At 38.1% G+C, this 26,538-nt stretch overlaps 1 protein-coding gene across 8 annotated transcripts in view; it reads right to left on the bottom strand.

The window, feature by feature from the left end:
• NUMB (NUMB, endocytic adaptor protein) overlaps positions 1–26,538 on the bottom strand; it is a 169,417-nt gene that overhangs the window by 125,221 nt on the left and 17,658 nt on the right. The window contains exon 1 of one of the 8 annotated variants that reach the window (XM_013967273.1): positions 19,035–19,052. The exons of the other annotated variants lie outside the window; for them this stretch is intronic. The gene's annotated coding sequence lies outside the window, so the exon portion shown is untranslated. Of the gene's footprint in view, positions 1–19,034; positions 19,053–26,538 lie in introns of those variants that run through there. 8 annotated transcript variants of the gene reach the window in all.

The following is a 26,538-nucleotide window of genomic DNA, read 5'->3' as shown; positions in this document are numbered from 1 at the left end:
TATCAAATAGTTTATAAAGAAAAAATGACTTATTAAATGAATGAATTCTCTCTTTTTTCCACATAGGAATTAAAGTAGCTTGAAAGTAAAAATTCTTAAGATTTTTTTATTCTAAACTAATTTTAAGTGTATATATTAATCACCTAAACCTATGATATTGGAACCTGGATATGTATGCCTGTTTTGAAAAGCAAAATAAATTCACCATCAACAATGCCAATAGTCGTGTTCCTGAATAAAAAGACTAGCAGCAATTAATATTCTTTTTTTAAAAAATATTCTTGAAAGTACTTATTTACCAAAAACTCTTCAAAACATTTTCCATGAATTATCTCACTTAATCCCAATAACAATGCTTATGAAATGGACTATTAATATTATAATTTTATAACTAGAAAAACTAAGGTATAAAGAAGTTACTTTCAACATCACAAAACTACTAAGCAGGATTGATATGAAAAAAAAAAAAAACAGGCTGCATGACCCCAGACTACTCTTCTATATTTTTCTTCAACTAAATAAAGAAAAAACAAAACAGATTTTACCAGAACTAGGAACATTTGCTCTAATGACTCTTAAAAAAACAAACGAAACAAAAAAAAAACACTAAAGAGTCCTTTACTATGTGTGCTAAACACGAACACATATAACACAGTCCCTGCCCTCAAAAGCCCCACACACCAGTGCAGTAGTATAAATTAACAAGACATGTCCTTTTATTCTTTTAAATTTAATTATTTCAATGTTAAGCTTATCTGTAATTTCTTTCTCACTTACTTTACATTTACATTACTTTTTCATTTATTTTATATTTCAATTACATTTCCAGGTATTACTACATTGAGTTTTCAGAATATATAGGAAAGGCTTATATGGTTCTAACGGAGAAGGCAATGGCAACCTACTTCAGTACTCTTGCCTGGAAAATCCCATGGATGGAGGAGCCTGGTAGGCTGCAGTCCGTGGGGTCACAAAGAGTCAGACATGACTGAGCGAATTCACTTTCACTTTTCACTTTCATGCACTGGAGAAGGAAATGGCAACCCACTCCAGTGTTCTTGCCTGGAGAATCCCAGGGACGGGGGAGCCTGGTGGGCTGCTGTCTATGGGGTCGCACAGAGTCGGACACGACTGAAGCGACTTAGCAGCAGCAGCAGCAGCAGTGTATGGTTCTAAAGTTAAACTGAGTTAAAAACTGGAAGACATTGGCAACTTATTTTATATGGACATCCACGTTCAGATAATTACATTATAAAAAACCTACAGAATAAGGAAAGTTGAAATTCATTTTCAACAGATGCTCTAACAAAACAATTTCAGATGTAAGTTGCATAATATATTTTTAGCATACAATATGTTTTACTTCATTTTTTCCTTAGCCTGATTCTAGAACAGACTATAATACTTTTGATGTTTTACTTTCAGTTTTAACAATTATGTTAAAAAAGAACTAAATACCAAAATAACAATAGGTGCAGCAAATGCTTTTTAAATATGCCAGAAATCGACTGGGTGCGTAACTAGTAAAAACACATTACATGTAGTTCATTTGATCATAATGAACCAATACAATTAAAGGAACATTGAGATTTATCTCAATGTAATCCATGATTACATTTCACATCTTTCTGCCTATATAACAAACAATAACCACATTATACCTATTTTCAAAGGAAACCAATATTACAATATTATATGACAGAAGCCATAATAAATTACGGGTGTTAGCAGTAATTTCCCAACATCTTCAGTCTGTAACAAATTAGGTGTTTATTAAAGAGGATATATGAATATATATTACTTCTAAAATAGTAAAAGAATGGGGAGGAAATGTAAAAAACATAATTGGAAACACTAGCATTGTGAATTCACAGAACTAAATATAAGGCTGCTGGTTCAAAGATTTGGCTTGCCAAATTTTTTCCTATGGGTAAATGTTTGATATCCACTGGGCATTTTACACCACCTCCAAGATTAAGAGTCTTCTGCTAACTCTATGAAGATAAATGAACTCCTACGTTATTTATGTTCCAAGGAGCTAATACTAGAGGAACAGATCAGAAAAGGGCAACCTAAGCACACTTAAGCTTTATTCAGAAATTTGACATACTTTCCACACAGAATGTGCCTACAGGAAAAAATACATATGCATATTAAAAAACAACAACCAGCATTTACTTTTTTAAAAAAACTAGAATCACTATCCCAGTTAGAATAAGTAAAAGAGGAGAGAAAATCTTCCCAATTACAAACTAAGTCCTCCTAGTTAATACTTTACTCATAAATTTTGACTAGATAGCTATTTTTATCATACCTGAAGATCCTCATGTCTTTCACCTCCTAGTATCTTTTCAAAGGTTTTAGACCCTTTAAGACCATCCAGCCTTAGTTCTAGATGCCATCCAAAACAAACAGATGTTGACTACCTCCTCAATACTCCCTCTTTATATATGAAATTAATAGCTCTTATAATTCCATTTCACCAAAGTCAAGTTCTGAGTGATGTGTTGCTCAGAACTTCAAGCCTACGCTGCATGGCCCCAAATCCCTCCTCTCAAAAAGGTTAACAGGCTATTCTTCTTTTTTCTTAATGAAATACTAATTCCTTGCTACTCAAACTGTGGTTCATAGACTGGTACCACAAGCAGCATCCAGAAGTTTGTCAGAAATGCAAAATCCCAGGTCTGACGTTGGACCTATTGGTTCAGAATCTGCAATTTAAAAAGACCCTCATGTGATTCATACATACAGAAAAATTTGAGAGGCACTGTCCTTGCTCACTCTTTTAGGGTTTCTTCCTCCTGCTTTACAAGTTCCTCATGTCCTATCTGGCATATAAGGGACCAAATCCTTTTTCTTTTAAGCATATTAAAACCTACCAAAATGAAATGAGGACTCTTTAAATTAGATCACAGAGTTCTTTATAACCTTCGTTTCATAAAAGATTATAAACTCCATGAACCCAGGGACTTCACTGTATCCTCAAAACCAAGACAGTGCCAGGCAAATATCTGTAGCGAGAACAAATTAGACAGCAGATGTTCCCTAAAGTCCTCGAACTCTTAACTTTTTGGCTCTTGCATTTGCTATGCAAGCAAAACTCTAAGGCAAAGAAAGCTAAAATAAGAAGCCATCTAAATTTGCAAAATGAAAACTATACCACTTTAAAGGGTTTGATCAAGGTCACAAGCCAGGTTTACGATTAAGCCCATAAGGTTCAACTTTCATCAAATCATTATAAGTATGATTTTATATCATTATTGTTTGTTGTTCAGTGGCCAAGTTGTGTTCAACTCTTTGTGACCTCATGGACTGCAGCAACTAGACATCCCTGTCCTCCACTATAACCAGGAGCTTGCTCAAGTTCATGTCCATTGAGTTGATGATGCTATCTAACCATCTCATCCTCTTTCGCTCTCTTCTCCTTTGGCCTTCAATATTTCCCAGCATCAGGGTCTTTTCCCATGAGCTGGCTCTTCCCATCAGAGCTTCAGCTATAGTCTAAGTCCTTCCAATGAATATTCAGGGTTGATTTCCTTTAGGACTGACTGGTTTGATCTCCTTGCAGTCCAAGGGACTCTCAAGAGTCTTCTTTAGCGCCAATTTGAAAGCATCAATTCTTCAGCACTCAGGCTTTTTTATGGTCCAGCTCTCATATCCATACATGACTACTGGAAAAGCCATACCTTTGACTATACAGACCTTTGTCAGCAAAGTGAGGTCGTTGCTTTTTAATATGCTGTCTAGGTTTGTCACTGCTTTTCCTCCAAGAAGCAAGCATCTTCCATTTCATGGCTGCAGTCACCATCCACAGTGATTTTGGAGCCCAAGAAGAGAAAAATCTGTCACCGATTCTACTTTTTCCCCTTCCATTTGCCATGAAGTGATGGGACCGGATGCCATGATTTAGTTTTGTGAATGCTGAGTTTTAAGCCAGCTTTTCCACTCTCCATTATTATATTTTCACTCTTAATTATTATATTCCAGATCAAATGACTGTAATACTTGCTCTACATATACATCCTCCACTAACATCCAGGTAGTTAGCAAACTCAAATGTCCAAAAGAGTTGTGCACTTGGAGCTTAAAATGTACACAATGCTGGAAAGAATCTGTATATAAAAATTAAAGACTACATGGTATGATTAAGTTCTTTCAATCCTTATAAAGCTCACGTTGAAATCAAGAATAGAAACAAAAGAATAAAGGTATTGAAAAGGTTAAAAAGAATCGGGAACCAGATACAGCAATAAGATACAGAAAAGATCAGGATTAAAAGTAATCAAAGGTTTCAAGGAATGAGATATAGGGAAAAGCAGTTACAAAGACAAAGAAAAACACCAACTAATGACACATAATGAAAGAAATTTTGAGAACAAGTAAAAAACTGTGGAACATCTCCTGGAGTTAATGTACCATTTCTCCAACCTACTATAGCCTACATATCTAAATTAACAAGTAAACATCTCCCGAATCCTTAAGAGATCAATAAAAAGTAAATCAGGTTCAATATGTACTTGTTTTCTATGGCGAGTAAGTATTGGTTTGGAAACGTTTTCATCAATCTTTACGAAGATTTTCATTAAAAAAAAAAAAAGTTAAACTTTTTATTCTTCACCTGCTGTTTACATTTCATTTTCCCAAACTACTTCCAATGTCAGATTTAATTCAAAACAGATCAGTTCATGCAAAGGTTTCCATTTCTAAGAAAGTTTTTCTATAAATCACTCCTTTACACACACACACACACAGACCATTAAATCAGGGTGGGCCACGACCACCAGAAAAAAGAAACCAAACAGAAACTGTAAAGGACTAATAAAACTGGCTATAAAAAGTAAAGCAGCTACACTGCAAAAGAGATTATGAAGGAAAAATAAGAGACAAAAATGACAAATTGGGGGAAGTACCTATAATATAAAACTATATTTAAAATATTTAATATGCTTAGTATATAAGTTAATAAGAAAAAGTTAATAAGTAACAAGTTAGTAAGAAAAAGATAGGAGCAGAAATACATGAATACACAACTGACAAAAGAAGAAACAAAACTGTAAGCATAAGATGTTCAGCTTCACTAGTAGTGACCAAAGAGATGCAAATTACTATCATTCAGATTAACAAATACTAAAAAGATCGATAATACCCAGTGTTTCATAAAGCATGGGGAATCTAACATTCCTATTCATTATTTGGGACTATATTTTTAAATAGTTTATAAGTATAAAAACTTTCAGGAAAATAATCACATTTCAAAATATGCCCATCCTTTGACCCAACAGTCTCACTTCTAAAAAGTTTATCCTAAGAAAATGGATGTGTGCAAATATGTCTGTACAAAAGAGCCATTACACATGCCAAGCATATGCAGGTGTTCAGTAAATATCTGATGAATAAGTGAACCATAATAGTGTTTCTTACAGCAAGAACTGTTAACGATAGAAACATCTACAAATAAACTAGGATATATCCATAGTCTGGAACCCTATGCAGCCAGCCACTGCAAAATTATAGAAACAGACCTGTAATTATTTATTAAAAATATATCTATAATACAGATGCAAAAGAAAACCAGTAAAATGTATGTCCATTCCCCCCCTCCCCCAAAAAAACACTGAATTACCATGCGATCCAGCAATTCCATTACTGAGTGTATACCTAAAGGAACTGAAAGCAGGACTCATACAGATATCTGCACACCAATGTTCATAGTAGCATTAGTCACAACAGCCAAAACATGGAAACAACCCAGGTGGCCAGTAGATACTCAGAGTAGTCATATTCCTAGAGACAGAGAGCAGAATGGAGGTTGCTATGGGCTGTGGGGAGAGCAGCACAGAAAGTTAACCTTGAATAGGTACACAGCTTCATTTTGGAAAGTTAAAGTTCTGGAGATGGATGGTGGGGATGGTTGCACAATCATGTGAATATACTGAATGCCACTGAGCTGTATACTTAAAAATGGTTAAAACAGTAAATTTTATGTTACATATATTTTGCTACAAAAAACAACAATGCAAACCATACACAACTTCTAGACTGGAATGAATACAATGCCTATTTATTATTTTTGAGTCCTACAGTCATAAAAACAAGATTTAAAACTATATATATACACACAGTTTTAGTGCTAGCTAAAACTATATATATATATATACACACACAACAGTAACTTGGTTATTCCTGTTAAGAGTCATCAAGAACAGTACCAAGTACAAATATTCTCCCTCTGAGATTCAAAGCATAGCTCTGTAAGTTACAATTCTAATAATTCTAAATAACTATAAACACTGAATCAGAGTTAAAACATGTAGTTCTCTGCTTAACTTTATAATTACTTAAGATTAAAGTCAAATAAATAAATTCCCATGTAAATCAACTCTTTTCCTCTTCAGCAAAAAACATTCTAGCTATTGAGTCTGCAAACAGAATGAAGACTTTAAGAAAGAGGAAATACCTGAATTTTCTGAATATGTACTAGCAAGCCACGAGAAAACTGAAGAATCAACTACTAAGATCTGAGCCTTAAAGAATATACAGTTTATGGTTAAGATAAGCAATAGGGGAAGCCAAGTCTGACATCACAGTAAATATCAAGAATAGAAAGCCAGAAGCAACCCGGCTCCTTGCATCCTCAGAGAACGGTGTAACACTGGGATAACTCAAAATATTTAGTTAAGGCATTCCTAAGGAATTCATTTTATCAAGGAGTAGCAGGTACTTAAGGGCTAAATCCAAATTTAGTGCTAGCTGAAACTTTATAGAGCTCAAGAGCCAGATGTTTCCAGGTGTGGAACAGTCCTCCTGCTTAGCCAGCTGCACTCTCACTTCATGAAATGCTATCCCTGAAACACTCTATAAGTAAAGGAAAGCCAGATCAACACACCTGTTCTCCAAAGGAAACCAAGTTAAAGACCCTGAACTGTGAAGTCATCTAGGGTACAGCCAGCACAGAGAGAAAAGAGAAAAACAAGAATGCATCACATGTAATATGGGTGAATACTGATTCTCATTTTTCTGTCTGTGTAATAGTGGGTGGATCACTTCATGGCAAATAGATGGGGAAATAGTAGAAACAGTGGCAGACTTTATTTTGGGGGGCTCCAAAATCACTGCAGATGGTGACTGAAGCCATGAAATTAAAAGACGCTTACTCCTTGGAAGGAAAGTTATAACCAGCCTAGATAGCATATTAAAAAGAAGCGACATTACTTTGTCAACAAAGGTCTGTCTACTCAAGGCTATGGTTTTTCCAGTAGTCATGTATGGATGTGAGAGTTGGACTATAAAGAAAGCTAAGGGCCAAAGAATTGATGCTTTTGAACTATGGTGTTGGAGAAGACTCTTGAGAGTCCCTTGGACAGCAAGGAGATCCAACCAGTCCATCCTAAAGGAAATCAGTCCTGGGTGTTTATTGGAAGGACTGATGTTGAAGCTGAAACACCTGATGCAAAGAGTTGACTCATTTGAAAAGACCCTGACGCTGGTAAAGATTGAGGGCAGGAGGAGAAGGGGACGACAGAGGATAAGATGGCTGGATGGCATCACTGACTCGATGGACATGAGTTTGGGTGAACTCCGGGAGTCAGTGACGGACAGGGAAGCCTGGCATGCTGCGGTTCATGGGGTCGCAAAGAATCGGACACGACTGAGCAACTGAACTGAATAGTGGGTGGAGGTAGGCAGGGGTTGATCACCATCAAAAATGCTTAAAATTCACTGTTGTAGAGAAATACTTGTACCTGAAAACATAAGTAGTAACAGATCTGTAATACCAACAAAATGGGGGGAAAAAATGTCTGTCTTGAGAAGAAGAGATACACTGTGGTAACAGTCATACAATTCATACACACATCTGAGAAAATTAACCACAATTACATATATCTATATGAATGAATCTTTAAAAACATAATGTTGATTAGCCAAAGCAAACAAGAATATACATACAGCATGGTTCCATTTTGAGAGTTAAATAAAACTAAATGAAAAATCTGTGAAATATATACAAATGTGGTAAAATTAAAAGGAAGGGAATGATAAATAAATATATCCAAAACAAAATCCTGAATGATTTCATCCCTGGTAGAAAGACAGGTAGACGGAAATCAAAGAGAAATATATCAACGGCACTGGTAATGTTCTTTCTCTTAAGTTGGGTGGTGGGTTCACAGGTATTAATTTTATTATATGCTTTATTATTTACATATACAGCACCATATTCTTATCTATATATCAAGTAGATCATAAGGGGAAAGGAAAACAGAAAAGGAAGGGAGAAAGAAGAAAAGCAAAGAGAAGAACAGACATCAATAATGAAAACCAACATGGACCTCCTCTCTCACCCTGGAAAGGGCACATAGCCTTCCACTAAATACAGGTTCCATTCTGAAACTCCACTAAAACAAAAGTTTTTCATTTTGAAAGCATAAATCTGAAATGTAATGCAAGTAGGTAACTTATCTATCTTTGGTTTTGAAAAATTAATATAATGCCTAATGTAAAATAAAAGGAGAAAAAGTAATTTTAAAAATATTTTAATAATTAATGTTCCAATATAACCATCCTAGAATTTATATTAATAAGGAAATAGACACTTGCTCCCACACACAGAAATACTATGAACATGACAGTTACAAATGAAGATTGGCACAAATGATCTGTGTTGGGAAATCAAATACCATAAGCAGCAATGCCACTGATAATAAGATTTTCCAAAACAGTTAAAAACAACTCTTGTTTCTGAACAAAACAAAGTACAATTTGCCCTCCGTTTACTCAGCAGTTACATTCCTGGAAAATTCAATATCTATTAAAGCCAGGCAAAAAAAACACTTTGTGTTTAAATGTAAAACCAAATTAGAATCAGATGAGTACAAACAGGTTTTTCACCCATAAGAAGGTATGGGGAAATGTTCAAAATCCATGCAGAACTGTCTCGTATCTTGTGGGATGTATGGCATTCGTGATTCCTGCTCACTGAATGCCAATGCTGTACCTACCCCACCTTAATCACTGGCAACCAAAAGTGCACCCTCAAAGATCCAAGCACAACATGGGCAGGTACTGACCCCACTGAGAACCAGTGACTTCGAGAAAAGCTGGCTCCCAGTTTAGACTCTAGACAGGCCTTATTTTTCATGACATCATGAAGCTAAATGTAATGATAAAGTCTAACCATTTTCTACCTTTGGCAAAGGAAGAATCCTCACACAGTGAAGAAATTTACCATCAGGGAAAATATAAACGCAGACAAAAACCAAAGGATATTCACCCTAAATAAAACTGATACATCAAATCGAAAGTTGGTATGCCATCCATACAACGGAAATCTTTAAGGACAGTATTGCTGTTCTGGGCTTCCCTGGTGGCTCAGACAGTAATGAGGGAAACGTACGTTCAGTCCCTGGGTTGGAAGATCCCCCAGAGGAGGGCATGGCAACCCACTCCAGTCTTCTTGCCTGGAGAATCCCCATGGACAGAGGAGCCTGGCAGGCTACAGTCCATAGGGTCGCAAAGAGTCGGACACGACTGAGTGACTAAGCAAAGAGCATTCCTATTTTGCTAAAAGACAACAAACATCACAACTGAAAAATACCCTGTAACATTCTTAAGAGTTATGATATAGGTCACAAAGCATTTTATTTAATTTTAATATTGACAACAATGCTATGAGACAGATATCATTGTTTTCTTTACAAGTAATTTGAAAAGAATAATCTCAACAGGTGAAAAGTCACAGAGCAAGTAAATTGACATGAGACAGGACTTTAAATCCTCTGATTTCAAATACTGTGATCTTTCCCTCAAACTCTATCTGCTTCACAAAGGCCCAAAAAAGGGCAATACAGATCAAAGGAAATTTGTCAGTCAGTACAACAAAAATGTCAACGGCAAAGGCTCAATATAAAGCTTCCATCTATTTTGATAGATGACAAACAGTTGTACTTATACTACACATATCAGTTATTTCTCAATAATTTTAAAATGTTAAAAGTCTCATCTCACACTGAAAAAAGAAAAATAATTAAAAAGTAAAATTTTAGCAATTATCATGATAAATAGTGTCTAATTATTTCCTTATATCGGAAAGATTCTGGATCAGAATCCTAATGAAACCTCTGCTTAAATTAAGAATTCCAACACAGTTCAGTTCAGTCACTCAGTCGTGTCCGACTCTCCGCAACCCCATGAACTGCAGCACGCCAGGCCTCCCTGTTCATCACCAACTCCCGGAGTTCACCCAAACTCATGTCCATCAAGTTGGTGATGCCATCCAGCCATCTCATCATCTGTCATCCCCTTCTCCTCCTGCCCCCAATCCCTCCCAGCATCAGGGTCTTTTCCAACGAGTCAACTCTTCGCATCAGGTGGCCAAAGTATTGAAGTTTCAGCTTTAGCATCAGTCCTTCCAATGAACACCCAGGACTGATCTTCTGACAATTAAAGAGTTAACAAAGTATTTTTAAAAAACCTTTCAGTTTGGGGAGAAATACATAACCATTAAGATTTTATCAACTTAAGTAAAGTAGCACAAATGCAGTCATTAGATGGATGGATCAGTACTCTCTGAACATCTAAAGTTCACCTGAAAATGACAACCTGATGGGATGACATATTGAATTAGTTCTTATTATTCATGACTGGTAGATTAACTTTAAAACTCTAAATGGCATTATGCCATGCTTCTTACTTGGTAATACACTTTCATGGTTCCAAACACCTAGACACACACAGCAGTTTACAATATAAGATAAAAATAAAAACAAAGGCTTACTCAGGGCTTGAGGTAAGAGCAAGAAGGAAGTAGTGTGTCTTATTATTTCAGTCAAAGAAATAAAGTAAAATCACTTATTACCAAGCACAATCTCTCTACACAGTAGAATAATCAATTCAGGATCCCCTTAAAAACAGTAATAGATGATAAGCTATCAGACTCACCCCTCCACTAATTCAAAGCCAACATCCAAGAATAGTTGACATTTCTATTTTAAAAGAAAAAAATTTTAATTTACGCTTTTGAATTAATGGGTAAACTTTAACAGACTAAAGTCTTTAGGGGTTACAATACACAAGCATATGAAAACTAAAATACAAACTGGAAGTTTGTCTAATTAATACTTTATCCCTCTTTTTCGTGCCTCTTTCCCAAAGAAGATTTTTACCTCAGCATAACTATGGTTGTTGAAGCCAAAACCTCTACCTCAAAACCACCTTTCTTCCCCACTCATGTACACTTTTTAAAAATATTTACTTATTTAACTAATTTTTGGCTGTGCTGGGTCTTCGCCGCTGTGCAGGCTTTTCTCTAGTGGCAGCAAGTGGGGGGCTACTCTGTAGTTGCGGTGCGAGGACTTATTGTGGTGGCTGCCCTTGTTGCAGGGCATGGGTTCCAGGGCACACCAGCCTCAAGCAGCTGCGGCACACAGGTTCACTAGTTGCGGCTCCAGGGCTCTAGAGAACAGGCTCAACAGTTGCGGCACGTGGGCTCAGCTGCTCTGCGGATGAGAGATCGTCCCACAATCCATGTCTCCTGCATTGGCAGGTGGACTCCTCCGCATTGAGACACCAGGGAGCCCCTCATGTATACTTTCAACATTCCATTTTCCTGACTTAAAGTCCACTCCATTACAATGTCCATAATTTCTTATGATATCCACACAAACTGTACTGATTTTTTTATTAGCAGCTAATATAAAGTACATGCAATAGAGCTTAAAAGAATTATCAATTACTGGAATACCACAAAGAATACAGCACCTCAGCACTTTACAATATTGAAAAAAAATTCCAATTTCTCCTGAAAATTTTCCAATTCAAGGTTGCCAGGACATAGATTGAAATTCAATTTAAATGCTCCACCCAACTCGACACAAGGGTTTGTAAAATAATAATAATAAAGAAAAAATGAAAACAACAACAATAACAAATCCCACCTCAAAACCTCCATATATGCCATAACCCCCAGACACATTTGCTAAAATTTCAAATAATGACTGACAAGTGTTTTGGGATAACTATATAGATACACAAATATACACACACACACACACACAATACATATATGCACACTATAAATAGACATCTATCTAAACAGTGTGGATATATATAGTGCTGCTGCTGCTGCTAAGTCGCTTCAGTCGTGTTCGACTCTGTGCGACCCCATAGACAGCAGCCCACCGGGCTCCACCGTCCCTGGGATTCTCCAGGCAGAACACTGGAGTGGGTTGCCATTTCCTTCTCCAAAGCATGAAAGTGAAAAGTGAAAGTGAAGGCGTTCAGTCATGTCTGACTCTTCGCGACCCCATGGACTGCTGCCTACCAGGCTCCTCCACCCATGGGATTTTCCAGGCAAGAGTACTGGAGTGGCACATGTATATAAATACACACACACACACACACACACACACACACAAGTAGACATCTATTTGAGGAAAGCATGGCAACCCACTCCAGTATTCTTGCATGGAGAATCCCATGGATAGAGCAGCCTGGCAGGCTGCAGTCCACAGAGTCATAGAGAGTGGGAAACGACTGAAGTCACTTAGCATGCACAAGCACATACATCTATTTATCTATCCATACTATCTAAACACAGAAAACAACAAGAAATTCTAGGACTCACTGAAAATACAACAGGTGCCATATATAAAGAACTGACTTTATGCTAGGTATCATTCTAAGAATTTAGCCACAATAGTGTGGTCACTAACCTAGAGCTGAAATCCTGCAGTGTGACCTGAAGTGGGCCTTAGGAAGGATTACTACAAACAAAACTAGCGGAGGTGATGGAATTCTAGTTGATATTTAATATCCTAAAAGATGATGCTTTTAAAGTGCTGCACTCAGTATGTCAGTAAATTTGGAAAACTCACGTCAGTTTTCATTCCAATCCCAAAGGGCAATGCCAAAGAATGCTGAAACTACCATACAACTGTGCTCATTTCACATGCTAGCAAGGTTATGCTCAAAATCCTTCAAGATAGCCTTCAGCAGTATGTGAACTGAGAACTTCCAGATGTACAAGCTGGATTTAGAAAAGGCAGAGGAATCTCATCCTGCGAGAGCACCAAGACTGCACCTAACTGTTGTACAACCATCGACAGGAAGACACTGGAACTCACCAAAAAAAAAGATAATCCATATCCAAAGAAAGAAGAAGCCACAGCAGGATGGTAGGAGGGGCACATTCACAGTAAAATCAAATCCCATATCCACCAGGTGGGTGACCCACAGCCTGGACAACAGTATTACAAAAGAAGTTCCCACACTGCTGTGCTTCCCAGCCTGGGGATCTGACAAATGGACAAAGAATTTCCAGGGAATCTGGCCTTGAGGGCCTGTGGGATTTGATTAAGGGACTTCCAGAGGACTGGGAGAAACAGATACTCCAGGCTTGGAGTGCACAAACAAAATTTAGCACGCACCAAGACCCAAAGGAGAGGAGCAGTGACCCCACAGGAGATGGATTCAAAACTACCTGCTAGTTCTGGAGGGTCACCTGTGGAGGTGTGGGTTGGCAGGGGCTCACCACAGGGGCAGGGGCACTGGAAGTTCCCCTTTGGCATAAACCCTCCTGGAGTTCACCATTAACCCTAACAAAGAGCCCTTAGACCCCAGGGCTGGGTCCCCTCAGGCCAAACAACTACCAGGGAGAGAGTGCAATCCCAGCCATCAGCAGATAATTGGATTAAAGCCTTACTGAACAAAGCCCTGCCCACCAAAGCAAGACCCAGTTTTTCCCATAGCCAGTCCCTCCCATCAAGAAGCTTACACAAGCCTCTTAGCCTCAGCCATCAGAAGGCAGACAGAAGAACAGTCTCACAGTGGCTAACGCAAAAATCCTATTTCAGAAAGTTAATCGTGATGAAAAAGCAGAGTTATGTCCCAGATGAAGGGACATGATAAAACCTCAGAAAAAAAACTAAATGGAGACAGGCAACCTTCCAGAAAAAGAGTTCAGGATAATGATAGTGAAAATGATCAGAATCTTGGGGAAAGAATGGAGGTAAAGATTGAGGAGATGAAAGAAATGTTTACCAAAGACCTACAAGAACTAAAGAACAGACAGACGAGATGAATAATATACTAGAAGGAATCAATAGCAGAATAACTGAGGCAGAAGAACAGATAAATAACTTGGAAGAATGGTGGAAATCATTGCCACAGATCAGAATACAGAAAAAAGAATGAAAAGAAATGAAGTCAGCCTAAGAGACCTCTGGGACAACATTAAACACACCATTTGCAGTATAGGGGTCCTGGAAGGAGAAGAGAGAGAGAAAGGACCTGAGAAAATATTTGAAGAGGTAACAGCTGAAAACTTCCTTAACATGGGAAAGTAAATAGTCAGCCAAGTCCAGGAAGCACAGAGAGTCCCAGGCAGGATAAACCCAAGGAGGAACACACAGAGACACATAGTAATCAAACTGACAAAAATTAAAGACAGAGATAAAATATTAAAAGCAACAAGGAAAAAATGACAAATAACATACAAGGGAATTCCCATCAGGCTATCAGCTGATTTCTCAACAGAAACTCTACAAGCCAGAAGGGAATGGCATGATATATTTAAAGTGATGAAAGGGAAGAACTTAAAACCAAGAATACTCTACCCAGCAAGACCCTCTTAGATTTGATGGAAAAGTCAAAAGTTTTCCAGACAGACCAAAGTTAAGAGAATTCAGCACCACCAAACCAGCTTTACAACAAATGCTACAGAAATGTCCCTATGCAGTAAACAGAAGAGAAAGAAAAGACCTACAGAAAATAAACCCAAAACAAGAAAACGGTAATAGGATCATACATATCAATCATTACCTTAAATGTAAATGGATTAAACGCACCAACCAAAGACACAGACTGGCTAGGTGGATGAAAACATGTGCATGTATGCACTTCCACTTACCACATCATTCTGGTTGACCCCACTGTCTGGCTATTGATTGTGAAAACTGATAAACATCTTTTCACAATCTTGATTCAGTTCAGTTCACTTGCTCAGTCGTGTCTGACTCTTGGCAACCCCATGGACTGCAGCATGCCACACTTCCCTATACATCTCCAACTCCCGGAGCTTGCTCAAACTCATGTCCATCGAGTCAGTGATGCCATCCAACCATCCCATCCTCAGTCATCCCCTTCTCCTGCCTTCAATCTTGCCCAGCATCAGGGTCTTTTCAAATAAGTCAGTTCTTTGCATCAGGTGGCCAAAGTATTGGAGTTTCAGCTTCAGCATCAGTCCTTCCAATGAATATTCAGGACTGATTTCCTTTAGGACTGACTAGTTTCATCTCCTTGCTGTCCAAGGGACTCTCAAGAGTCTTCTCCAACACCACAGTTTAAAAGCATCACTTCTTCCGCACTCAGCTTTCTTTATGGTCCAACTCTCACTATTGTGATTACGTAACTATTACTTAATACCACTATATCATGATTGGTTAACAGAAAGATAAGAGAACTCTGTATCACCAAAACTAGAATCTAATAGAAAAATCTGTAACCACTTTTTAAAATTCAGATGCATATCACAATTACCTTGAAACTTTTTGAAAAATACAAATGCTCAGGTATTGCTTTTTTTCTCCAGAGCTCCAAATAAGTTTCCTTAATGAGCATTCATGTTAAAAAACAACTGGGCTATATGATGATCTTTTACTTTTACCTAGCTTGTTTCACTTTTTTAACTTCATATTCAGTGCTCAGAATTCATTTAGTTTATGTTCCACAATTTCTCCATCTTTTTTTCAATGTTCTTTCTCAAGCCTTTATCAAGCGTAGTACAAAAACTACAGAAGTAGAAAAGTACAAATATATATGTATACAAAAGATACCCTGAAGAAGGAAATGGCAACCCACTCTAGCATTCTTGCCTGGGAAACCCCACAGACAGAGGAGCCTGGTTGACTACAGTCCATGGGTTGCAAAGAGTCAACATGACTTAGCAACTATACAACATATAAATATGTATAATATATGTATGTTAGATAACTTATGAATTTTTGCCTAACTAAAAATATTATGACATTTTGATTCTACTTGTGTTACTCAGTATGAATAAAATGCTTGATTTCTCATTAAAAAATATATATGCAACAAGCAACAAAATTTCTATTATACTAGAAAATACTTTCAAAAATATGATATGTGTATTTGTATAACTGAATCACCTTGCTGTGCACCTGAAACATTGTAAGTCAACTATGCTTCAATAAAATATGTATGTCTTAAAAAAAAGAAGGCAGAGGAATCAGAGATCAAAACGCCAACATTCATTGGATCATGGAGAAACCAAGTGAGTTCCAGAAAACATCTACTTCAGCTTCACTGACTATACTCATGCCTTTGATTGTGTGGATCACAACAAACTATGGAAAATTCTTAGAGATCAGAGTACCAGACCACCTTGCCTGTCTCCTGAGAAACATAGAAACCTATACATGGGTCAAGAATCAACTGTTAGAATAGGCCACTGAACAATGGATTAGTTCAAAACTGGGAAAGGAGTACAAAAAGGCTACATATTGTCTCCCTGCTTGTTTAATTTATATGTAGAGTACACCAAGCAAAATGCCAGGCTGGATCAATCACAAGCTGGAATCAAGACTGCTGGGAGAAATATCAACAACCTCAGATATACAGGCGATACCACTCTGATGGCAGAAAATGAATAGGAACTGAAGAGCCTCTTGATGAGGGTGAAAGAGGAGAGTGAAAAAGCTGGCTTGAAACTCAATATTGAAAAAACTAAGACTATGGCATCCAGTCCCATCACTTCATGGCAAACAGAAGGGGAAAAAGTGGAATCAGTGACAGATTTTATTTCCTTGGGCTCCAAAATCACTGCAGATGGTGACTGCAGCCATTAAATTAAAAGACGCTTGCTCCTTGGAAGGAAAGCTATGACAAATCTAAACAGCGTGTTGAAAAGCAGAGACATCACTGTGTCAACAACAATCCATAGAGTCAAAGCTATGGTCTGTCCAGTAGTTATGTACAGATGTGAGAGGTGGATCATAAAGAAGCCTGAGCACCAAACAATGAATAATTTCAAACTGTGGTGATGGAGAAGACTCTTGAGAGTCCCTGGGACTGCAAGGAGATCAAACCAGTCAACCCTAAAGGAAATCAATTCTGAATACTCACTGGAAGGACTGTTGCTGAAGCTGAAGCTCCAATACTTTGGTCACCTGATACAAAGAGCCAACTCATTGGAAAAGACCTTGATGCTGGGAAAGATTGAAGGCAACAGGAGAAAGGGGCAGCAGAGGATGAGATAGTTGGATGGCATCATTGATCAATGGACATGAATATGAGCAAACTCCAGGAAACAGTGGAGGACAGAGGAGCCTCATATACTGCTATCCATGGGGTGGCAAATAGACACAACTTAGCCACTGAACAACAAGTAAAAGGCTTCTAGTCAAAATGGTACAGTAAATTCATCCAAATAACATATGAATGTATCAAATATATAAAAAACAATACATAGCTGGCTCAAAAAACAATATGTCTCAGGCAGTGATAAGAAACACAGATGCAAAATGGTATGAGGCTGAAGCCAGGGGCCCACTGGGTTCCTGATCTATACAGGCAGAGGCAGCTGGGAGTTTGGCTTCCCTGGAGATCAGGGTCTAAAAGCACTCCAGTTCAAAAAGAGGACTTAGCAGAGCTAGGTCAGAGCTAAGGCTGGTTAGGGCTCCCGTGTAAAGAAAACAACAGCCAACTCCACCTGGGGCTATGGCTGGCAGGAAATTATCCCTAGGAAGGTTGCAGGATACAGACACAGCTTCAAAACCAAGAAAGAAATCACCTGCTAGGTCTGTGACTGAGTCTGTAATATCCACAATGTCAACAATATCTCTGAGGGGTAGGAACTCTAAGCCTGGTTCTAGAACTAAGATCCAGTGGCAAATGTGAAACTACTATACAAGGAGGGAGGTAAACACAAGACAGACAATGAAAGTTAGCTGAGTCTCAAGAATAAAAAACAACTAAACCTGCTGTTACATTCTGAAGGATATTCCATTATCCATTTCCTGAATGTATAACTATTAAGACCATCTCCAGGGCTTCCACCTACATCTCAGTATTTATAAATCTTCATCACTTAAGGTAACAAGAAGGAGCCTAACACTATTAAACCTTTTCTTACTTCCCAACAAACCAATAATCATAATAATTTTAAAAGATTATTTTTTATGTAATGAAGTTACAAAAGTCAATTTCTAAACAGTAGTCCCTGAAACCCCAAAACCTAGCATCCAGTTTCCCACAGTTAAAGTAAAGTGTCTTTATAACTAAATTTGTTTGCTATGTCTACACAAACTTTCAAGTGATGTAGTATCTCTCAAACTTAGCCTTCCTATTATCAACCAGACAGGATTTTCCTACCACTAGGAAGGGAGTGGTTTCCAGCTCAAAGATGACACAATTGAAAGGTTCTGAAAGGGAATTTAAAATAGTCTCTAGAAAAAAATAACTCAGAATATAAAGTGTTTTAGTAAAACAAGCATCAAATTAGTAATGCACCACTTAATTACTAGACCTGCCTCTGCCACTAAGCAGCTGTGTGACTTGAGCTACCTAAACAAGGCTTCAGGTTCTTTATCTGTAAAGCAAAGACACTCTAAGTCTCTCAGGCTTTACTAATTATAACATTCATTCTTTTACACTTACAATAAGAATGTTTGCTATATGCAAATTCAGCATGTACACGTTTCTTAGAGCTTCAAGTAAGTTTACAAATACCAATGATGCCTGCCCAGCACTCTCTACTCCCAAAAAGTTACATAAGCAAACTCTTAAAAACAAACTACATTTTCTTGAGATATTTTCCAAAATATCTTTTAATATGGTGACATTTTACATGCTAAAAGTTTAACTGAGGTAGAATTTATATATACTAAAATTCACTTTTGAGTGTGCACTTCTGAGTTTGAAAAACACATAGGCATGTAACCACCACCACAAACAAGATACAGAACAGATATAGACAATGCGGACTTCCCTGGTAGCTCAGATGGTAAAGAACCTACCTGCAATGCAGGAGCTCTGGGTCTGATTCCTGGGTCTGAAAGATCCTCTGGAGGAGAAAATGGCAACACACTCCAATATTCTTGCCTGGATAGTTCAGTGGACAGAGGAGCCTGGTGGGCTACAGTCCATGGGATCACAAAGAGTCAAACACAAACTGAGTGACTAAGATACATAGACAATATAGAACACCACAGAAAACTCCCTCCTGTCCTTTGCAGTAAAACTGTACCCCCACACACTGGCAACCAATAGTCAGTTTTATGTCTCTTTAGTTATGTTTATTCTAAGATATCATTAAAATGGAATCATACAGTATCTTTTTTGAGTCTGGCTTCTTTCATTTAGCATAATGTCATAACGTATCTGATACCCATTCATGCTGATGTATGCGCTGCCAAACTGTATTTCATTTTATGAATGTACCAAAGTTTATCAATTCACCAGGTGAGGTATATTTGGGTTTGTTTCTAGTTTGGGGTATTCACATATAGGTTTCCATGACTATAAGGTTTTATTTCACTTGAATAAATACCTAGGAATGGAACTATTGGATCATTATGTTAAGTGTTTGTTTAACTATATATTAAGAACCTCCAGTAATCATGTATGGATACGAGAACTGGATCATAAAGAAAACTCAGTGACGAAGAATTGATGCTTTTGAATTGTGGTGTTGGCGAAGATGCTTAAGAATCCCTTGGACAGCAAGGAGATCAAACCAGTCAATCCTTAAGGAAATATTCATTGGAAGGACAGACATTGAAGCTGAAGCTCCAATACTTTGGCCACTTGATGTGAAGAGCTGACTCAGTGGAAAAGACCCTGATGCTGGGAAAGATTAAAGGCAGGAGGAAAAGGGGATGCCAGGGGATGAGATGGTTAGATGGCATCACTGACTCAATGGACATGAGTCTGAGCAAACTTCAGGAGATAGTGAAGGACAGGGAAGCCTGGTGTGCTGCAGTCCATGAGGTGGCAAAGAGTCAGACATGACCTAGCGCCTGAACAACAAGAACCTGACAAATTATTTTTCAAAAATCTATGTCAATAATGGCTTCCCAGGTGGCTTAGTGGTAAAGAATCTGCCTGCTAATGCAGGAGACGTGGGTTCAATCCCTGGGTCAGAAGATCCCCTGGAGAAGGAAATGAAAACCCACTCCAGTATTCTTGCCTGGGAAATTCCACGGACAGAGGAGCCTGGAAGGCTACAGTCCATGGGATCGCAAAAGAGTTGGTCACAATTTAGCATCTAAACAAATACCAATAATGAAAATGTTTTTTAAAGATTTTAAGGAAAAGTTAAGTTTAGATCTTATGTCACAAACTTCATAGAAAGATTCTAAATAGATCCAGATATTTACCAGAGGAAAAGTGTTTTCCTGTGTCCTATTTATAGAAAGTAGAAGTAAACAAAGGAAGTTAATTTGATAAGTATTATTCATATTGAAAAATATCTGTACTTAACAAATAGACAAAAAAGATATTTTAAAACACATCATGTTTGAAATCACATTCAGCTCTATACGTCATTAACTCTGTGTGCGTGTGTGTGCACGCGCGTACTTCAATCTGGTTAGAACGCAGGTTTAAACTGTCTACTTAGAACGAAAGGTTCCAGGGATTTTCCTGATGGTCCAGTGACTAAGACCTGACGCTCTCAATGCAGGGGGCCTGGGTTCGACCCCTGGTTAGGGAACTAGATCATGCATACCACAACTAAAGATCTTGCATGCCACAACTAAAGATCCCACCTGCCACAATGGAGATCAAAGATCCTATGTGCCATAACTACGACCTGGTGCAGCCAAATAAATAAGTAAATATTTTAAAAGAGAATAGAAGGTTCCAAGTGGTAAAGTCTGCACAGATTCTGGTCATTTGGAACGTAAATGAGAAAGACAAAAAAATTGATCTTCCCAATTCACTTGTTCAACTGGCCATCGTAAATAATTCTTAGTTCTCAAGAAGAGAACCTGTTCATACCCCCTCCACTTCCTCCCTATCAATCTCCTGGTTTCATGCTGTTTTCTGTGTGGCCACACTGTGCAGCATGCAGCGTCTTAGCGTCTCAACCATGAAACAAAGCCGTGCCCTCTAGAGTGCAAGCTTGGAGGCTTAACCACCAGACCTCCAGGGAGTCCCTCTTTTTTTTTTTTTTTATCTAGCTTAGATTTCACAGTCCATCAAATAATAATCACTCCTCGAATTCAGTTCAGTGTTCATCAGATCTCTCTCCCCTTCACACTCTCCTAGCACAACTCCAGCTAACTTTCTCTATGACTGCAGCAGAGCAATGGAATATTGAAGAAAATCATATATCCAGGCCAAACGGTTACTGTCATAAATTTACACTTAACAACCTCAACCAAGTTGGTGTGCCTGACAAACAGAAAAGTCAAACAAACCAAAATATCAGAGTCTGGAGTGAAGAAAGGTTTATTGCAAGGACTGAACAAGGAGAATGGGGTGGCTCACGCCCAAGAGGCCTGAACTCCCTGATGGTTTTCAGGGAAGAATTTTTATAAGTAAAATTTACAAGGAAAGGCTATAACGTGTGTGATCTTCTTCTGATTGGTTGGTGATGACATAACAGGGTGGTGTTCCACAAATCTCAGTCATCAGCCTCTGGCTCCAATCAGTCTGGGGTCCACGTGCTTATGCTTTGACTGAAGTTACCACACTCCACTGGGTGGAGGACCTTAGTTCCTGCAGAACTCAGACAAAAGATGGATCTAAATGCTACGCACATCTCCTGAGGAGGAACCAGGACCCTGTCCACTGCTGCACTGTGGCTTCTTTCTGCCATTTCTTCATCCCCTAAATAGCAACTGTTTGAATCTGCCCTTTGGAACACAGGAAAGGTTGAGCAGGCTAAAAGCTTTTTTTCTACAAAGCAGAAACAGGGACACAGACAGGCCTCTGCACCTGACAGGACCCCACAGGGTCCTGTCCAGTTTCAATTTTGCTCTGAAAGTTCGCTGGAGTTGCTGCTTTACACTTTTTCCTCAGTTCTTGAACATTTCTCCCTTTCTCTCCATTTCCTCCCAACTCTTTTGACACTTTTATTAAGAAAATAGAAGCTATCAGATGAAAGCTTCCTGTTCTTTCCACAATCAAATTTGTAACATCCCCCCAAACTGAACGCAGTCATCTCCTGGTTGAATGCAACCTGCAATCAGAAAGCAAGGAAGCCTTGGTAATGCAATTAACAGAGGGCAGCCTTCTGAGGCACCAAGCAGGGAAGAAAAGGGCAAGAGCGAATCTGGAGGGACATACAGGGAACAACAAACACACGATCACCAATCATTTCCATTCTGGTAATTCCAATGAGCACTAAATCTCTCCTCTCTTGGTTTCCATGACATGACAAATCCTGGTTTCCCCCTATGTAACAATCGCTTTTTCTTCACCAGATAGCTATATTTGGAGTTCCTTCAAGCTAAGAACCAGACAGTTGATCTCACCCTTTCCTCACAGCTCTAAATTTCATCTATACAATGACAATTTCCACTACCGCCTCTCCTTAAACTCCAGTTTCCAATATCCCAAAGTTATCATTTAGGTGTCTCTTGAAATTTTACAGGTCCATAACAATGATTCTCATCCTCTTAAGAAAAAAAAAAAAAGTTGTTTTCCTAGTCCTCTTCTATCTCAAATACCAAGCCAGAAATCTGGAATAACCCTGAGTCGTATTCCTTTTTCTTCTTCACATGTAACCAATTGGTAAATCTTAAAAATTCTAATGTTATCTTAAATCCATCCACTTCTATCTATACCTCCACCACCATTCTAATTGCTCTTCCTGCTTTCCCTCTTGCTCCCTTCCTCTACAATCCAATTATCAGATGGTAGCCATAAGGATCTTTTTAATGTGTAAAGCATATTTATATTATCCTCTGTTTAAAATCCTTCAATGGCATGCCATTTCATTTAGAACAAAGTAAAACCTTCCTATAGCAACCTACAAGGCACTCTGCAATCTGGCTTCTTTATGTCTAACTTCATCTTATAAACTATTCTTCCTCACATTCATTAAGTTCCAGCCTCACTTCAGTTTCTCAAAAATTCAAGTTCCTTCCTGCTTTAGTCTTCCCACATGTACAAAATGCGCTACCTCCAACTCTCCTCATGGTGGCTCCTCTGAATTCTTCATATCAACTTAAATGTCAATCCTAAGTGTGGCCTTTACCAAAAAGATCAAAACTGGTTCCCCTATTATTCTCTCATAATAACATACTATTCATTATTTTCAAATGGCAATTTTTCTATGTATTTATCTATCTTCTTATTGTGCACCTCCTTCCACTACTCCGTAAGCTCCATAAAAGCAGAGATTATTAAATTAATTCAATTCCAACACTACTAAGGACACACTACACAAAAGAAACTATGACAGGAAACTGTGGGGCTTACAAAGAGCAAGTCAAAGTAACCAGGAGCCTGTTCCCAGTATGTACAGAATATCACTGTGGGTAGGAGGAAGGGACGGTATATGTAACTATAACGCAAAGCAGACAGTATGCCATACAACACTGGTACAAAGTACTACAGAATCAAAAGAGAAAGAGATGTAATGTAGAGAAGGTGATGCATAAGAAAGCCTCATGTGAGGAGATGGCTCTACTAGGCTTGGAAGGATAACAGAGAAAAAGCACTCAAAACAGATCAAACATCCTCAATGAAAAGACAAAAAGGGACAAAGTAAAGAGTATATAAAGAGAGGAGATCAACAGCATGAGGAACTAGAGTTCTACTGCAATGTTTGACAGTGGCAGTTAGGAAACGGAAACAAAATTTTCAGTGTGTGATACAAAACTCAACTTTGTTCACTATAAAATGAAAATATGAAGCATTTTCAAGTAAATGAAAACTAGTGTTCTTTCCAGGTCTAAATTCAAAATGATGGCACTTATACAGACAATTAGTTTTATAGTAAAAGGTGCTCATAAAGCATATTTCATCAATTTCATGTGAAATTTATCAGGTTTTTTTAAAGTGGTTTTAAACTATTTGTCTAAACAACAATTTTTCAAAAATCTTGCTTACTCTTTCCAAACTGTAATCAAAAGGAGCACGGACTGGGGCAGGGAGTTGAGGGGAGTATTCAAGATATTTAATACTAGACCCAGCTTAATTTCAAAGTAATTTAATTAAACATTTCTACAAAGAAATGCCAAGTATTTTATTTATATTCTCAAAAGTCAAGAGTCATATTTTTACTGACATTAACTTGTGACACCGTTACCCATAAGCTTTATAGCACATAACTGGCTGTTGTTCATTTTACACATTCAATATGAAGGTACTGATTCAGTTCAGTTCAGTTGCTCAGTTTTGCAACCCCATGAAACGCAGCACGCCAGGCCTCCCTGTCCATTACCAACTCTCGGAGTTCACCCAAACTCATGTGCATCGAGTCAGTGATGCCATCCAGCCATCTCATCCTCTGCTGTCCTCTTCTCCTCCTGCCCCCAATCCCTCCCAGCATCAGGGTCTTTTCCAATGAGTCAACTCTTCACATGAGGTGGCCAAAGTATTGGAGTTTCAGCCTCAGCATCAGTCCTTCCAATTACCACCAGGGAAGTCTATTACAGTACTATACAAAAAAAATCAAAGAATTTTAAAGACTAACAGAGAAGAATCATCACAATAATTTTAAAGAATAATAAAGTGGGAGAATTATGGTGCCTCACCATCCCAGATATCTAAATTTATTACAAAACTGCAGTAAATAAAGACAGAGTAGTACTGGCTCAGGGATAGGCAGAGAGAGAGAGTATAAAAACAGGCCCATGTGTGTATACAGAACATTACATATGACTCGAAGATCTTCACTGTAGGGAATTCCTTGGCAGTCCAGTGGTTTGAACTCGGCATTTTCACTGCCAAGGACAAGGTTCAATCCCAGGTTGGGGAACTAAGATCCCACAAGTTGCCAGGCACAGCCAAAAAATAAAAAGATCCTCACTACAGATCAATGAAGAATGGGTGCTACTCAGTAAGTGGTGTTGGTACTACTTATTTTCTATATGGAAAAACTGAATTATATTCTTTGTATTATTCACTATAATTTTATTATTTATTTATTTATTTGGCTGTACCAGGTGTTAGTTGGGGCACATGGGATCTAGTCCCCTGATAAAAGATCAAACCCGCATCCCATGCATTGGGAGCAGAGAGTCCTAGCCACTGGAACAGCAGGTAAGTCCTTCGGTGTAATTTTTAGAATAATTTAAATATTTCGGCACCCCCCCCCAATAAAAAACTTTACAAAGCATCTAGTCCAGTGTCTTCACTTTTCTGGGGGGTGGGGGTGGAATACAGTATGTCGGATCCTAGTGGGATTCTAGTTCCCTGACCAGGGACTAAATCTTGCATTGGAAGTGTGGCGTCTTAACCACTGGACCACCAGAGAATTCCTCAATGCCTTCACTTTATTAAAGAAGAAAACAAAGACCTAAAAAAAATTAAAACGCAGCCAAATCACAGAGTATGATAACACAGGAATTAAAACTTGTATCTAATGATTTATTCATTTAAGAATTTACATTCTCTCATTTAATACACACAAAACGCTTCCCATCTAACCCAACTTCAAGTTATCCATGATATCAACAGACACAAGTCAGAAGTGGAAGAAGCCACAAAAGATGTAGTGAAGGAAAAAGCCAATACTTCTTTCATCTTCTTCTATCTCCAAACCTCCTTTCAAGTAAACTGGCTAAAAATATAGCCCTCCAGTCAAAGATTAACCTTGTCTAAACCCAAACAAATGACAAAGATGAGTTCAAAGAAAAGTTACATGGGTCAGTATGCAAGGGGTTCAGAAAGAAAGAAAACAATTTTAAGAACTGCGATTCTGGTGTCAACATATCATAAATATCTATGAATATCAAGTATTTTAAATAGTACTGTTATTAGGCCCAACATTTTTCAAGCCAAGTGCTATCAACCTCATATCTTACTTGGTTTGTTTCCAGAGGATGTTAAACATTTACATTTGGAGATTTTCACAAAGACCAGTTAAACAAACACTGCTGAGAACTGTCCAAAAATAGCTGCTCCAATTCCAAGACTCAATTTAAGGTACAGAGAGAAATGGCATCTTTTCTAGGAAAGCACTCAATCCCAGGTTACTAGGGTTGTCCACCATCTGTTTATTCAGATAATACTTTCCTTCCATAAACCACCCTCCTGGGATACATGACAAGAGTACTGACAGTAAAGAGAGACTGGTGAAGAGTGTATTTGCAAACTTAGAAATCCCAGTTTAAATTCTGACCACCACTACCACACATTCCATAATGCAAAATTCATTGCATTTGATTTAATTTCTTTAGCACTGAGGGTAGAATACGAGTTCCCCACTTGCTCTATGATTTGTGGCAAGTTGCTTAACTTCTGTGCTTCAGATTCCTCAACTGGAAAGTAAGGATAATAACAGTACCTACTCTAGCAGGGATTAATATGAGGATTAAATTAGTGCATGTAAAGCATGTGGTG

The sequence above is a fragment of the Capra hircus genome, chromosome 10 (genome assembly GCF_001704415.2).
Source record: "Capra hircus breed San Clemente chromosome 10, ASM170441v1, whole genome shotgun sequence".
NCBI classification, from domain to species: Eukaryota; Metazoa; Chordata; class Mammalia; order Artiodactyla; family Bovidae; genus Capra; species Capra hircus.
The sequence above is the reverse complement of the archived record's forward strand: the minus strand, read 5'-3'. Positions and strand labels throughout refer to the sequence as shown.